Source organism: Schistocerca gregaria, chromosome 7 (assembly GCF_023897955.1).
Source record: "Schistocerca gregaria isolate iqSchGreg1 chromosome 7, iqSchGreg1.2, whole genome shotgun sequence".
NCBI classification, from domain to species: domain Eukaryota; kingdom Metazoa; phylum Arthropoda; class Insecta; order Orthoptera; family Acrididae; genus Schistocerca; species Schistocerca gregaria.
In genome coordinates this window covers 165,358,846-165,374,056 of record NC_064926.1, presented here as the reverse complement: position 1 = coordinate 165,374,056, position 15,211 = coordinate 165,358,846, and the positions used below count along the sequence as shown (strand labels likewise).

General features: G+C 40.8%; 1 protein-coding gene across 1 annotated transcript in view; it reads right to left on the bottom strand.

Moving 5' to 3' along the window:
• The window catches only part of LOC126281508 (probable cytochrome P450 6a13), a 210,936-nt gene extending 199,384 nt beyond the window's left edge, over window positions 1-11,552 (bottom strand). The window contains exon 1 of the mRNA XM_049980530.1: window positions 11,512-11,552. The gene's annotated coding sequence lies outside the window, so the exon portion shown is untranslated. The remainder of the gene's footprint in view (window positions 1-11,511) is intronic.
• Window positions 11,553-15,211: the final 3,659 nt, after the last annotated feature.

The window sequence follows — 15,211 nt, the reverse complement described above, 5'->3', positions numbered from 1 at the left end:
ACGGTAAAACGTAACCCCAGGAAGCCATTTCAAAATGTTTCTCTGTTATTAGAGGTGTATTTGATCCAGTAATATGACGCATTTGCCCTAGTAAATGTAGCTTTCTTTTTGTTTATACATTTCAAATAACCAAGAATAAAAGTATGTGATACGAGAAGAGTGCTTTCTTAGTTCCTCTTTTACCGTATTTGGGTCGATAGCTGATGAATCTAGAACTCTGAAAACAATGCTTGTTTGCATATTGGTAGATTCTCAATTGTTACCGTTTCATCTTTTAAATCATATGCATAAGATGTTTTATGTTCACGTTCGCAAAAAAAGAAAACGTACCCAATGTTTCTTTGCTAGGCAATAAATGTGTGCAATGAGAATATAAATGAGCAAGGCATACTGTCATGACTTGTGGATATCGATAAAGTGAAATATTCTTGAAATGTAGAAGGAACAAAACGACGTACAGGTATATTTTCCATGAAAATTGAGTTGTTGTTTCATTAGACAGTCAGTTCGTCAGTGTCACTGCAAGTTACATATTTTCTCACTTTGAAATCTTCATTCAGTGTGTAGCCAATAAGAGCAAAACACGTGAATTCATTTTTGAAAGCATGCTTGAGCGATATGCAATTCAATGAAGCATCAAAAGGACTATTCACAGAGATGAGTAGAATCTATGAGACTGACAACTTACCATCAGACTTTCTAACAGTTCATGTCTCCAATATACAGAAAACTGGAAAATAAAATTGAGAATATGTTAGATGATGATTAGTTTTGCTTCAGCAAAGGTAAAAGACCAGAGAGGCAGTTCTTACGTTGCGATTGATAATGGAAACAAGACTCAAGCAAAATCAAGAAGCGTTCATGGGATTTGTCGACGTGGAAAACGCGTTCCACATGAAAAATTTTCTGAGATGTTCGAAATTTTCATGAAAGTAGGGGTAAGCTATGGAGAGAAGCGGGTAATATACAATACATACAAAGACTGAGAAGAAACAAGAGGACTCGAAGACGAAGAACGAAATGCTAGGATTAAAAAAGGGCGTAAGACATGGATGTAGTCTTTCGCGGCTACTGTTACGAGTATGTATCGAAGAAGCAATGACGGTGATAAAAGAAAGGTTCACGAATGTGATGAAAATTTAGTGTGAAAGGGTATTAATGATAAAACTCGCTGACGTCAGTGCTATCGTCAGGGAAAGTGAAGAAGAATACAGAATCTGTTGAATGGGATGAACAGTCTAATGTGTGAAGAATGTGGATTGAGAGTAAATCGAAGAAAGACGAAAGTAATGAGAATTAGCAGACATGAGAGCAGATAGATACTTAACATCAAAACTGGTGATCACGAAGTAGGCGAAGTTAAGAAATTCTGCTACGCAGGTGGTTTCAGAGGGAGCATTGGGCAACGATTGTCTGGAACAGGGGAAAGGAATACAGTAGAAGACGAATGGGTAGCTTGAAGAGATCAAGTAGCGAAGGCAGCAAAGAATCAAATAGGCAAAAAGACAAGGCCGAGTAGAAATCCTTGGATAGCACAGGGGATATTGAATTTAGCTGATGAAAGGAGAAATTTAAAAATTCAACAAATGAATCAGACGAAAGGGAATACAAATATCTAAAAATGAGATTGACACGAAGTGCAAAATAGCTAAGCAGGAATGGGTAGAGGCCCAATGTAAGGATTTAGAAGCATGTTTCGCTATGGGAAACATAGAGACCGCCTGTAGGAAAATTAAAGAGGTCTTTGGAGGAAAAAGATGCAGCTGCATTAATATCAAGAGCTCAGGTAGAAAACCAGCACTTATTAAAGAATAGAAAGCTGAAAGGTGGAAGGAGCATATAGAAGGTCTGTACAAGGGAGATGAACTTAAAGGCAATATTATAGACATGTAAGAGGACGTAGATGAAGAGGAGATGTAATACTGCGAGAAGAATTTGGTAGAGCATTGAAAGATCTAAATGGAAGCAAGGCCAAGGGAGTAGACGATATTCCGTCAGGACTACTGATAGCCTATGGAGAGCCAGCCACGATCAAACTCTTCATTCCGGTGAACAAGAGATATGGGACAGGACAAACACCCTCAGTCTTAGAGAAGTATGTAATAATTCCGATGCCAAGGAAATCAGTTGCTAATATGAGGGAAAATTAGAGAACTATCGGTTTAATAAGTGATGGTTGCAAAATACTGGCACGAATTCTTTACAGAAGGAAATAGTAACACGCGAGGCAATACTGACCTTACGACTTACCTTAGTAGGTAGGTTAAGGAAAAGCAAACCTATGTTTATAAAATTTATAGACAATATTGGCTCCAATACTCTCTTTGAAATTCTGAACGTAGCTGCCTTATAACACAGGGAGTGAAAGCTATTTACAGTGTATACAGAAACCAGACGGCAGTTATAAGTATCGAGGGGCATGAAAGGGAAGCAGTGGTTGAAAAGAGTGTGAGACAAGGTTTTAGCATATCTCCAATGACACTCAACTTGCACGTTGAACAAGAACTAAAGGAAACCAAAGAATAATTTAGAATAGGAATTAAAGCTCATGGAGAAGAGATAAAAACTTTTAGGTTTTCTGATGACTTTCTAAATCTGTCAGAGGTAGTAAAGGACTTGGAAGAGCGGCTGAATGGAATGCATAGTGTCTTGAAACTAGGATATAAGGCGAATGAAATTAGGTTTGGAAACGAGGCACTTAAAATAATAAATGAGGTTTACTATTTGAGCAGCAAAATAACTGATGGTGACCGAAGTAGACAGGATATAAAATGTAGACTGGCAATCACACGAAAAACTTTGTTAATGCCGAATATTGACTAAAGTGTTAGGAAGATCTTTCCGAAGGTATTTGTCTGGAGTCTGACCATATATGGAAGTGAACATGGACCACAAACGTTTTAGTCAAGAAATGAGTAGAAGCTTTTAAAATGTCTTGCTGTAGAAGACTGCTGAAGAGGATGGGTAGATCGCGTAAGTAATGAGGAGGTACTGAACAGAAGTGGGAAAATAGAAATTTATGGCCCAACTTGACTGAAAATAGAGATCGATTGTTAGGACACATTCGGGGTCTATCAATGAATCACCCATTTAGTATTGGGATAGAAGTGTGGTGGTAAAAGTTGTAGAGGGATACCAAGAGATGAATGTACCAAGTAGATTAAGAAGGATGTAGGTTGCTGTAGTTATTCGGAGATGAAGACGCTTGCACGGATAGAGCTGCAGCAAACCAGTCTTCAGACTGAAGACCGCAACAGCAGCAGCTGCAGCAGCAACAACAACAACAACAAGGCAGCAAAATAACCCATTTTGAATGAAGCAAGGAGGATATTTAAAAAAATCATACTATTGGCAAAAAAGGCATTCCATGCCAAGAGAAGCCTACCAGTATCAAACATGGTCCTTAATGTGAGGATGAAATATTTGAGAAGGTACGTTTGGGTCAAAACATTGTACAGTAGTGAAACACTGACTATGGGGAAACTGGAAAAGAAGAGAATCGAAACAGTTGAGATGTGGTGTTACAGAAGAATGTTGCAAATTAGATGTCTCATAAGGTAAGGCATGAGGAAGTTCTCCATAAAATAGGCAAGGAAAGAGGTATGTGGAAAAACTGATAAGGGACAGTGTAAAAACATTGCTTCCCCCGAATGTCGATAATTTTTTTTTTCTTTTGTGCATTACTTTGTCATAGTACGTATGTATCATTTATTTCAACTATTCTTTATTTGTTAATACGTCACATTGTTTCTTCATTCATTTTGCTACTGTTTTATATTTTATATTGTACGAATATGAATGGTCTGGTTCTATATGCGTTGTAAATTTTTGTTTAGGCTCCGGGAAGTATTGTGTCAGAGAGAGAGCGAAAGTCTCTCGATAGAGAGCGTTCGAGTTGTTGTGGTATCGTGGTTGGTTCGCGGATGTAAAATGTTGCAAATTTAGGCGTGAAAGACGGTGATACGCGGAGGAACAATTAATTACAGTCCGTCCGCTGTGTTAATAGGAGACTGTGCATTATTAAGTGAACAGTAAAACCTGAAAAGTATATCGAGTGTTTACGGTGACGATTTTACAAACTGTGTGAACTTGTGACAATAAGCCATGAACCAGACACCATCGTCTTGTGGTGACACTAACTGTTGGAATTGCGTTTAAGTGGACCAAACCAAAATGTTAAGTAAAAGAACAGTGCTGTGATTTGATCAAGAAACATTTATTATATCGTTCAAATTGTCTTAAAGACGACGACGTAATTGAACTGATGTTTAATGGATTGTTATAGTGAAAAAACACGTGACTGTTTTCCTGTGGCAGCATGGTGAAAGAACTGTACGAAGTATTGGCATTAACCGGATATATATCTTAAATGCTAAAGACGTTGCATAATTCCGACCTACCCGCAGCGCGTGATTAATAAACTTTTAATAATAAAACGTCTCGCGCGTAACGACAACGCACACACTGGAACCATTATCATCGCGCCAGCGCTGCCAACTGATTCGACTACAACGGAGACGTGGACCACCGCTGTAACTGGAATATTAATGAAACAGGACGATCCACCATTATCTTCACGCTACGGAACAAGATTCACTAAACACATCGTCTGAGCGAACCACCGCTGACGTCATCGCACTGCCTGCAGCAACAGTTAAGACATTAAAAGAAAATTATTACGCTCTCTCTCATTTCAAAATTAAAGACAATTGCAGTTAAATTAACTATTTTAAATTACTGTCACAATATCTCAGTTTTGTTTAGTTCAAATTAATATTCTTTCCATTATTTCGTCTTATTGACAGCGTCGAAAACCCGCCAAATTAAAGTTCAATAAATAATTTTCTTTCAAAATTTTTCTCAGGCATTTTGCTGCTCACTATAATTTTATTTTAATGTTTGTTTGTAACTTCTTTTGGAGGGAGTACATATTTTATTTTTGTGTAGTAAAAGTTAGCCGCCATAAAATTACGTATATTACCAGCTGATGCTGTCCGCCATTACTGCATGAAAATGCATCTATTTTCTCATTGGCTGCCAGCTTCAAAACAAAATTACGTATTTCGTGGGCATTTAGCAGATGCGCGATGTCTATGTAGGTCCCTACAATAACTTGTTTTTACTTGTGCATGTTTACTGGAATTATATTGACTTTAATTGTTAATTTGGTCCCCGTTAAAGTGATTTATCGCATCTATATAATAATTTTACTGAATTACCTGATTTTTCTATTTTTCTTTTTCGTTCATGACTAACAGGGGTAATCAGATTCATTGTATAGGTCATGTTTTATTTTTTAAAAAGAGACAACCAGTTTATTTACAATAGGATGATAGGACGTCTTTAAGACATCAGGGAAAAATTTCCATGGTACTAGAGGGCGCTTCAGAAGGTAAAAGCTAAAGAGGAAGACAGATATTGGAATACGTTCAACAAATAATTGAGGTTGCAGGTTATAACTGCTATTCTGAGGTGAAAACGTTGGTACAGGAGAGGAATTTGTGGCGGGCCGCATCAAATCAGTCAGAAGTCTGATGACTCACAAAGAAAAAGTCACCAGTAGGGTTTCCCGATGTTATTAGTGAGTAATTACGGCCTTGTCGCAGCGATAACACCGGTTCCCATCAAATCACTGAAGTTAAGCGCTGTCGGGCTGGGTTAACACTTTTATGGGTGACCATCCAGTCTCCTGGGCGCTGTTGGCAAGCGGGATACCGTAAGGGCCTGAGCCCTTCTGAGGGAAACTGAGGAGCTACTTGATTGAGTAGTAGCGGCTTCGGTCTCGTAAACTGACATGCGGCGGCACAGCATGTGTCGAACACTTGCCCCTCCATACCCGCATCCAGTGACGGCTGTGGGCTAAGGATGACACGGCAGTCAATCGGTGACGTTGAGCCTTCATGGCCTGTGCAGGCAGAGTTTAGTTTCTTACTGAGCAATTAAATTAATACCTACTATAGTAGCATGTGCAAAAGACCGCACTGAGAATAAAGGACTAGTCTCAATATCCTAGAACCCCGTAAAATGAATATTTTGCTCTAAGTATGTAGCTCCTTTTCTTTAGCAGTGATAACCTAACCTCTACATCATGGACTTGCTCATTACGCAGGTGTTTCCCATATACTTTAATAAAGGTTTAATTGACAGCATACAGTTTCACACTTGATTTTTACATTAAATTACTGTATCTGTTTAAATGTAGCCTATTTGTTTCATTTCTCAAAATATTTCTTACCAGGACCTATCTGTCTCAGTTTTTAAGGAATTGCTCACATGTTGTAAACGAAGTTCGAACTGTTACAATGTTTAGTAATGAAGCAAAGACCGATACAAAACTGCGCCTCAGTGTGCATGTGAAGTACGCCGGAAAATGGGTTTTTCTTGGTAAGTTAAGCAGAAACACGCATGTGTTACTGTTTCGGACATTGTGCATAAAGTTATTTATTAAGTGAAATGAAGCTATCAAAAATTCAAAAAGATTACAGTCCTTGAGTCACATTACAATTGAACGATTGTAAGTGCTTACGATTGAGATGTTTTTGGAATGTTCCATTTAAAGAAAGGAATAGATAAATAAAGAAATGCAGTCAAATGGCTTCCCGTGTAACACAAAACTCACATGACTGGATTTCTCGGTGTAAATCCTATAATGCTAAGAAGTCCAGATGAATCTACATGTTATGGTTTTTCCTTGGTCTGTAAGATACGTATTAATAGAGATTTACGAATACAGGATGTTCAGGTATGTCCACCAGCATTCTTGGTATTGCATGGCATCACCAACAAACTTCTTTACTTTAAGAAAGGCATTCGCAACTACAAGGAAAGTAGATGTGGAGACTGAGGAAAACATAACTCCAGACTTACAGAAGAAACCGTATCCAAAGTGCATCATATTATACAGTCACTGAGGGACCGGAAATCATATTGCAGCATTCACGATAGAAAATAGTTGTATTAACCAGAATAAGTTAGTATTCGGTAGTTAATGTCTGTTATATTCATAGAAAAATATTTCGGACACTGTGTCATACGAACAAAATGACGAACTACAACATAAGTTTTGGGTTCTTCAGAACTGACACCAGTTCAATGTGAGACAAATTTGTTCTAACCTTGGTTGACAGATAAACAACGAGAAAGATGCAACTCAGATACAAGCTTTGCAAAAGTAGACACAACATCTAACGACTTAAAATGAACTGCATAAGAGGAAAGCAGACAAGCCTTACGAGACTAAACGTTCCCAGCGTCTGAAGTCCAGAAAATCCATGATTAGGAAAGCAATCTCTATGGATAACCATAAAAATCTTCCACTTCGTAATATTTCAACCAATGAAGCGTATTATCGCAGGCAGCTATCATTATATTCGTTCACTACTCATTTGCTTTCTTCTGGGAAATATGTATTTTATACATACGACGAATCACTTTGCGGCGGAGGACCTGATGAAGTGTTTTCAATGTCGTTGCATTTCTGTTCGGAAATTGTGCCTGGTTCTATGTATTCTATGATTCCAGTTCTGGGCAGAATAAAAACATCCTGAAGTTATGCTTTGGGGTAGTTAAGATGATGGACATCGGGTTCAACCTATTGAAGCCATGGCAATTGCCCTTATTGTTTCTATTTACCTCATGGCATCGCGAGACGCTGAAAATTACCCTTTTCCTTTCAATAAGTCAGTAAAGTTTTCCAAATATTGCTTGTGCCTTAGTTCTTCCAGTTCATTAAGAATTATGCTAGGTGATTTTCGGCGCGTCACAATGCCAGTAAATAAATAAAAAAAACATTAGAACTCTAAACGCAAAGCAAATCTATGAGAGCGTAGAATATTTTGAAGTTTGTGTATAGCTATTATCACTAAACTTCCGCAAATATGAGTTACAAATTTACTGCAAACACATTCTGTGTCACTGGAGTGGATAGTGCTGTCAAACGAAGGAATCTGCAAAATAAATAAATAAATAAAATAAAAAATAAAAGGTTTCACCAGACACTCGAAGATACTGCCTTGTAAGACTTAAAAATTTTAATATCTATAAAAATAAAAAAACGTAGGCCATATAACCCATCTAACATACATTTGTAGTTCAATATGAAAAAAACTATATTGTATATTGCAGAATTACTTGAAAATGGCAGACTGCCGATACGACACTCGTATATAAATAGCGAGCTATGAAATCATTGTGCAGCAGAAAACGGGAAAATATAATAGGACACTCAGTGATATAATGCCTCCTGTTGGCCTACCTGAAAAGAAGCTTTTAGCAAGAAGTGCAGTGTTCATCCATAACAAACTTTGCCCACGTATCCAGTGACGGAAAGAACTTAATAGATGCCGTGATAAAAATTAACGACAAACAAAAAACTGAAAACATATAGATTTTGACAACACCTATTTCACAGAATAAATTCCGATTAGCTAGTAATATGGTTGTGTGTGTGTGGTTGTTTTTTTGGTGGAGGTAACACAAGGGACGTTGAACATAGTGTAATAGAAATCACTATATGAAGGAAAAAGAGTCTCGAGTAACTTGTAAATTGACAGCATGTCATTGAGACAATATTTTATGACAGCAAAACCGTAACATAGGAATGAGAAAACGCCTTGTTCATTTAAAAGGGGGAAGGAAGATTAGGGTTTACTGTCCCGTCGACATTAAGATGTTGAGAGACGGAGCACAAGCTTGGAATGATGATGGGAAAGGAAATCAGCCGTGCGCTTCCGAAGGAACAATCCTCGCATTTTCTTAGAGCAGTTGTCCGTAAACAGCGGCTTTTTGGCCCCTTGAGTACGACTCTTCCACAAAACACTACGTGTGGTCTCTCACGTACAGTGCCACTGAAACTTCGTGGTCCATGCCCAGAAATCGGTTTTCGGCCGGGGGAGTCTATTTTGAAGTAAGGTCAGAAGCCTGAGCCTTACCAAGGGTAAACTGAGAAGATATCTTATTGATGACAGCCTCTAATCGCTCATAAAATTAAAAACTATATAAAAACGTGACTTCCCTAACTTTCCAAGAAAATACAAGTCCATTGTTCACATTAGTGTCCGTCAGTCATTGCCATTATTTAATTTTATGAATATCTTACAATTTAATTTTATCAATAAATAATAACGATGTTAAGTGTTGTATCATGTTTTGTTCAACCTATCTACAGAACTCTACCCTGCCCTCCAATGAGGTCGTAGTGGTTTTGGGTCAGTGGAATGCACGCTACAAGGCGTGTAGTTCAGAGCGTTCTTGAAGTAACCGATTTGTAACAGTTCGTTGTGCCACTGTGGTGGCAACTGCTGTTCCAAATGCTGCTGCAGACGCAATACGATGCGCCAGAGTCATGCAGCGAAGATGATGATCGTACCTCTCGGTAGTGCCACGTGGCCGTTCGGAGCACTTTCTTCTCGCGACCGTACATTCTTGTGGAAACCGCTGCCAGCGGTCATGTTCAGTGGGTACATTCTTGCCCTGTCTTTCTGCAGTCTATCAGTAATAACACCCAGCATCTCGTAGCCCTGTTGCATGACCTCTTTCAAACTCAATGAGCTGTTGATAATACGTCTTCGTCGCCGTACAGGCATTCTTACCTAACGTCAACGAATCACCTTCAGTCTTATAGGTAACTGACGCTCTAGATCGCTACAGCGTGTATTTAAAGCAAACCCATCCTCATTGTGGCGCTAAGATCTCCACTCTTATATTACTGGTGGAAAATCTGAATAGAATTTGCCCCACCCCCTTCTTGCAGCGGTGTACCATAGGTCTCTAGAAGAGCGTAGCGTTCAAAAAGATTGGAAAAGGGCACAGGTCACACCCGTTTTCAAGGAGGGACGTCGAACAGATGTGCACACCTACAGACCTATATCTCTAACGTCGATCAGTTGTAAAATTTTGGGGCACGTATTGTGTTCGAGTATAATGACTTTTCTGGAGACTAGAAATGTACTCTTGCAGCAATCAGCATGGGTTTCGAAAAAGACGATCGTGTGAATCGCAGCTAGCTCTGTTCGTCCACGAGACTCAGAGGGCCATAGGCACGGGTTCACAGGTAGATGCCGTGTTTCTTGACTTCCGAAAGGCGTTCGATGTGGTTCCCCACAGTCGTTTAATGAACAAAGTAAGAGCATATTGACTATCAGACTAATTGTGTAATTGGATTGAAGAGTTCCGAGAAAACAGAACGCAGCATGCCATTCTCAATGGAGAGAAGTGTTCCGCAGTAAGAGTGATTTCAGGTGTGCTGCAGGGGAGTGTCGTAGGACCGTTGCTGTTCACAATATACATAAATGACCTTGTGGATGACATCGGAAGTTCACTGAGGCTTTTTGCGGATGGTGCTGTAGTATATCGAGAGATTGTAACAATGTAAAATTGTACTGAAATGCAGGAGATTCTGCAGTGAATGGCAATTGAATCTCAATGTAGACAAGTGTAATGTGCTGTGAATATATAGAAAGAAAGATTCTTTATCATTTAGCTACAATATAGGAGGTCAGAAACTGGAAGCAGTTAATTCCATAAATTATCTGGAAGTAGGCATTAGGAGTAATTTAAAATTGAATGACCATATAAAATTAATCGTCGGTAAAGCAGATGCCAGACTGAGATCCACTGGAAGAATCCTAAGGAAGTACAATCCGAAAACAAAGGAAGTAGGTTACAGTAAACTTGTTCGCCCACTGCTGGAATACTGCTCACCAGTGTGGGATCCGTACCAGATAGGGTTGATAGAAGAGATAGAGAAGATCCAACGGAGAGCAGCGCACTTCGTTAGAGGATCATTTAGTAATCGCGAAAGCGTTACGGAGATAAACTCCAGTGGAAGACTCTGCATGAGAGACGCTCAGTAGCTCGGTATGGGCTTTTGTTGAAGTTTCGAAAAGATACCTTCACCGAGGTATCAAGCAGTATATTGCTCCGTCCTACGTATATCTCGCGAAGAGACAATGAGGATAAAATCAGAGAGATTAGAGCCCATAAAGGGGCATACCGACAATCTTTCTTTCCACGAACAATACGAGACTGGAATAGAAGGGAGAACCGATAGAGGTACTCAAGGTATCCTCCGCCACACACCGTCAGGTGGCTTGCGGAGTATGAATGTAGATGTAGATGTAGATCTTTCAGATGTATTAACAGGCTTACCAACATTTCGTTTATGTCGTAAACTCCTTCTCGGCGTTGCAATTTCTTTTTCCGTCACTGTAGTTTAAAAATTTCGGCTCGGAAAATAAATTTCATTCGTAGCAGTGATGATATTTGGCTCCGTCGACTAATGAGTTCGCCGACGACCGGCCTAGAGCCATTTAGAGAAACTAGGAAAACCTAAATCGGGATGGTGCGACGCGTATTTGAATCGTTGTGTATTTATAGTCGGCATTATTTGAGTACTAATTCGTAGCCGCTATTGTGTACGCACTCATTATTCGCCTGCTAAAAGCCGTGTCAGTACATTGCAGGTGTTTGCACCGGGAAACGTTCAGTAATCGGCAGAGCTGGGAGACTTACTAAAGCCGGCCGTGTCTCGGTAGAGAAGCAGCGACGCGGCGTAGGGGAGCAGCAGTCGGCGACAACTCAGCGCCGCTCACTTGGAACGGCGGCTTTTACGAGCCCTCGTTATGGCCAATCAGAAACGTCCTGCTATCTGCAGGCGTATCACGATGACTTAGCACAGTACGCAAAAAGTGTTAACTAAATAGGATTCGTGCTGACTCATCTCTCATAGAAATACGTCAGCGATCGCAACTGAGGCGACGTTCTCACAAAAGCAACCACAGCTAGAAAAAAAGGAAGAGAATATGTAAGATGTACATGACCGAATTTCTGCATCTACATCTACGAGCGCGTGCTTAAAAATAGGGCCTCCGAATGTTTTCAGTGAAAAAGCTTAAAGCTTTTTAAATAAAATAAACGTTATTAACATTTTGCATCTTTATTCTTCATGCCTACATATTTACACTTCGTGATAAAAATCATCTCGAAACCCCCAAAAACATACATTTTTTGTATTACGTGCATTATGCTGCCACCTACTGCCATGTACTTCAAGTCAGCGACCTCAGTAGTTTTTAGACATCGTGAGAGAGCAGGATGGGGTGCTCCTCGGAACTCACGGACTTCGAACGTGGTCAGGTCATTGGGTGTCACTGGTGTCACACATCTGTACGCTAGATTTCCACACTCCTAAACATCCCTAGGGCGACCGTTTCCGATGTGATAGTGAACTGTAAACGTGAAGGGACGTACAGCACAAAAGCGTACAGGCCGACCTCGTCTTTTGACTGACTGGGGCAGCCGACAGATGACGAGGGTCGTAATGTGTAATAGGCAGACATCTGTCCAGACCATCACACAGGAATAACAAACTGTATCAGGATCAACTGCAAGTACTATAACAGTTAGGTGGGACGTTATAAAACTGGGATTTCATGGTCGAGCGGCAGCTCATAAGCCACACATCACGCCACTAAATGCCAAACGACGCCTTGCTTAGTGTAAGGAGCGTAAACATTGGACGATTGAACAGTGGAAAAACGTTGTGTGGAGTGACGAATCACGGTAAACAACGTGGCGATCCGATGGCAGGGTGTGGGCATGGCGAATACCCATTGAACGTCATCTGCCAGCGTGTGTGACGCCAACAATAAAATTCGGAGCCGGTGGTGTTATGGTGTGGTCGTGTTTTTCATGTAGGGGGCTTGCACCCCTTGTTGTTTTAGTGCTACTATCACAGCACAGCCCTACATTGATCTTTTAAGCACCTTCATGCTTCCCACTGTTGAAGAGCAATTCGTGGATGGGGGTTGTGTCTTTCAACACGATCGAGCACCTGTTCATAATGCACGGCATGTGGCGGAGTGATTACACGACAATAATATCCCTGTAATGGACTGGCCTGCACAGACTTCTGACCTGAATCCTATAGAGCACCTTCGTGTCAGGCCTCACCGACCGACATCGATTCCTCTCCTCAGTGCAGCACTCCGTGAGGAATGGGGTGCCATTGCGCAAGGAACCTTCCAGCACCTGATTTGGAGGTATGGCTGCGTGAGTTGTAACTGTCATCAACTTATTGAATTCCAGTATTACCGATGGAGGGCGCCACGAACTTGTAAGTCATTTTCAGCCAGGCGTCCGGATACTTTTGATCACATAGTGTGTTCCTCAACATTGTTATCCTGGCGAGGAACACATTTCTCACAAAGAGAGACCAGATTGTTGATACTGTCACTGAAGAGTGTTTGACTCTATTGATGGAGCCACAGCCTCACCTCTGATTACACCGCTTTATGATTATCAAAGTGAATTCTCGAAGGTGTTCTGTAAGTTTTGGAAACAGAAGAAAATCGGATGGGAGCTAGTCTGGATTGTATGGAGGATGATCGATGACAGTAAACGCAATGCGTCGGTTTGTTGCAGATGTTGCTGCGTTCGAGTGTGTGGTCTCGCATTGTCATGCTGAAGGAGAGGATGCTACATGCGTGGGCGCACTCTTCGTACTCGACACATGATTACAGTACGCTGTTTCTCCCGCACCGACAAGGTTGCGTTCCACACCGCCAAGTTACATGTTCCAGTTCGGAATCCTGTAGTGGTAGGGGCCCGCAAATGTGTAGACACGAAGAATAAAGATGTAGATTGTTGCTAGGATTTCCTTTATTTTAAAACCTTTAATAGTTTTCGCATAAAAAGTTCGGAGGCATTACTCTTGGGCATGCCCGCGTACATCCATACTTTAAAACCACTGTGAACTGCCAGCAGGTACTCCCTGTGTGTCAGTTATTAGGGCTTCTTTCCGTTCGTTCTCTTATGGCGGGCAGGAAGAATGTTTAAACACCTCTTTGTGCGCTGTAATAAGACTGACCTTGTCCTCGTGATCTCTATGGGAGCGATACATAGGAGATTGTAGTATATTCCGAGATTCGTAACTTAAACCTGGTTTTTGAAACTTTGTATGTAACCTTTATCTGTTAGTTTCAAGCACATGCGACGTAAGTTTCTTTAGCATCTTCGTGACACTTCCCCGTGGGCGAAACAAACCTACGATCATTTGTACTGTACTCCGTTTTATGCTTCAGTGCCTGTTGTTAGTCGTATTTAGTGCGTGTCCCACACACTTGAGTGTTTTGTAAGTAGTCTCCTTTGTAGAGTGATTCCATTTCGCTAGTTTATACCACTGAACTGAGGTCTTACAACTGTCTTACCTACGAATGTGTATATGTGATCTTACATTTCATATCACTAGTAATTGTTACAAGCAGGTATTTGTATGAGTTCACAGATCACGACTGTGACTATAGTCATGACATACTATTTTTTTTTTAGTTTTGTGAAGTGCACAGTTTTCATTCATCGACATTTCTGGACATTAAATGTTGTCAATATGCAACTAAATCAAATGGCTCTGAGCACTATAAGACTCAACTGCTGTGGTCATTAGTCCCCTAGAACTTAGAACTACTTAAACCTAACTAACCTAAGGACATCACACACATCCATGCCCGAGGCAGGATTCGAACCTGCGACCGTAGCAGTCGCACGGTTCCGGACTGCGCGCCTAGAACCGCGAGACCACCGCGGCCGGCTGCAACTAAATGTTTGGTGTGGGTGAGGAAAACATAGTCTGACTTAACAGATCATAAATTAAACAAAATTTCTCGGGTTTACAACCGCGTCAAGCAATCAAAAGTTTTTGGCCACGTCTCCTTGGCCATTGTGATGTGGTGTGGCACAATAACCAAAGATTATTTGACCGAAAGCTCGTGAAATTCTAATTGCTTGACGCTGTTGGAAACCCGAAAACTTTTTATTCGATGTTACCACCACGATATTCTGCATTCTTACAGGCCCTAAACTACTCCAGGCAAAGACAGGGACGATTCCTATTGTGAGGCCACAGCCGACTACCTGAACCATCCTTGTGACAGTAGACCAGTAACTATGTATAAGGGGCGTTCAAAAAGAAACGTGCCGGAGGCATAATTACAGAAAGCAGTAGCTGTATATTAGAAGTATTGACCCCGGCTGTTGAGACACTTATCCCACTGTGACACAAGGCGGTGAGTGGCTGTCTCATAAAATTCCTGGGGCAGCTATGTTAACCAGTTCCGCAGGTACAGCGGGACGTCGTCATCTGAGGTGAAACGTTTGCCCCTCAAAGCCTTTTTAAGGGGACCAAAAATGGCGTAATCAGAGGGAGAGAGGTCCA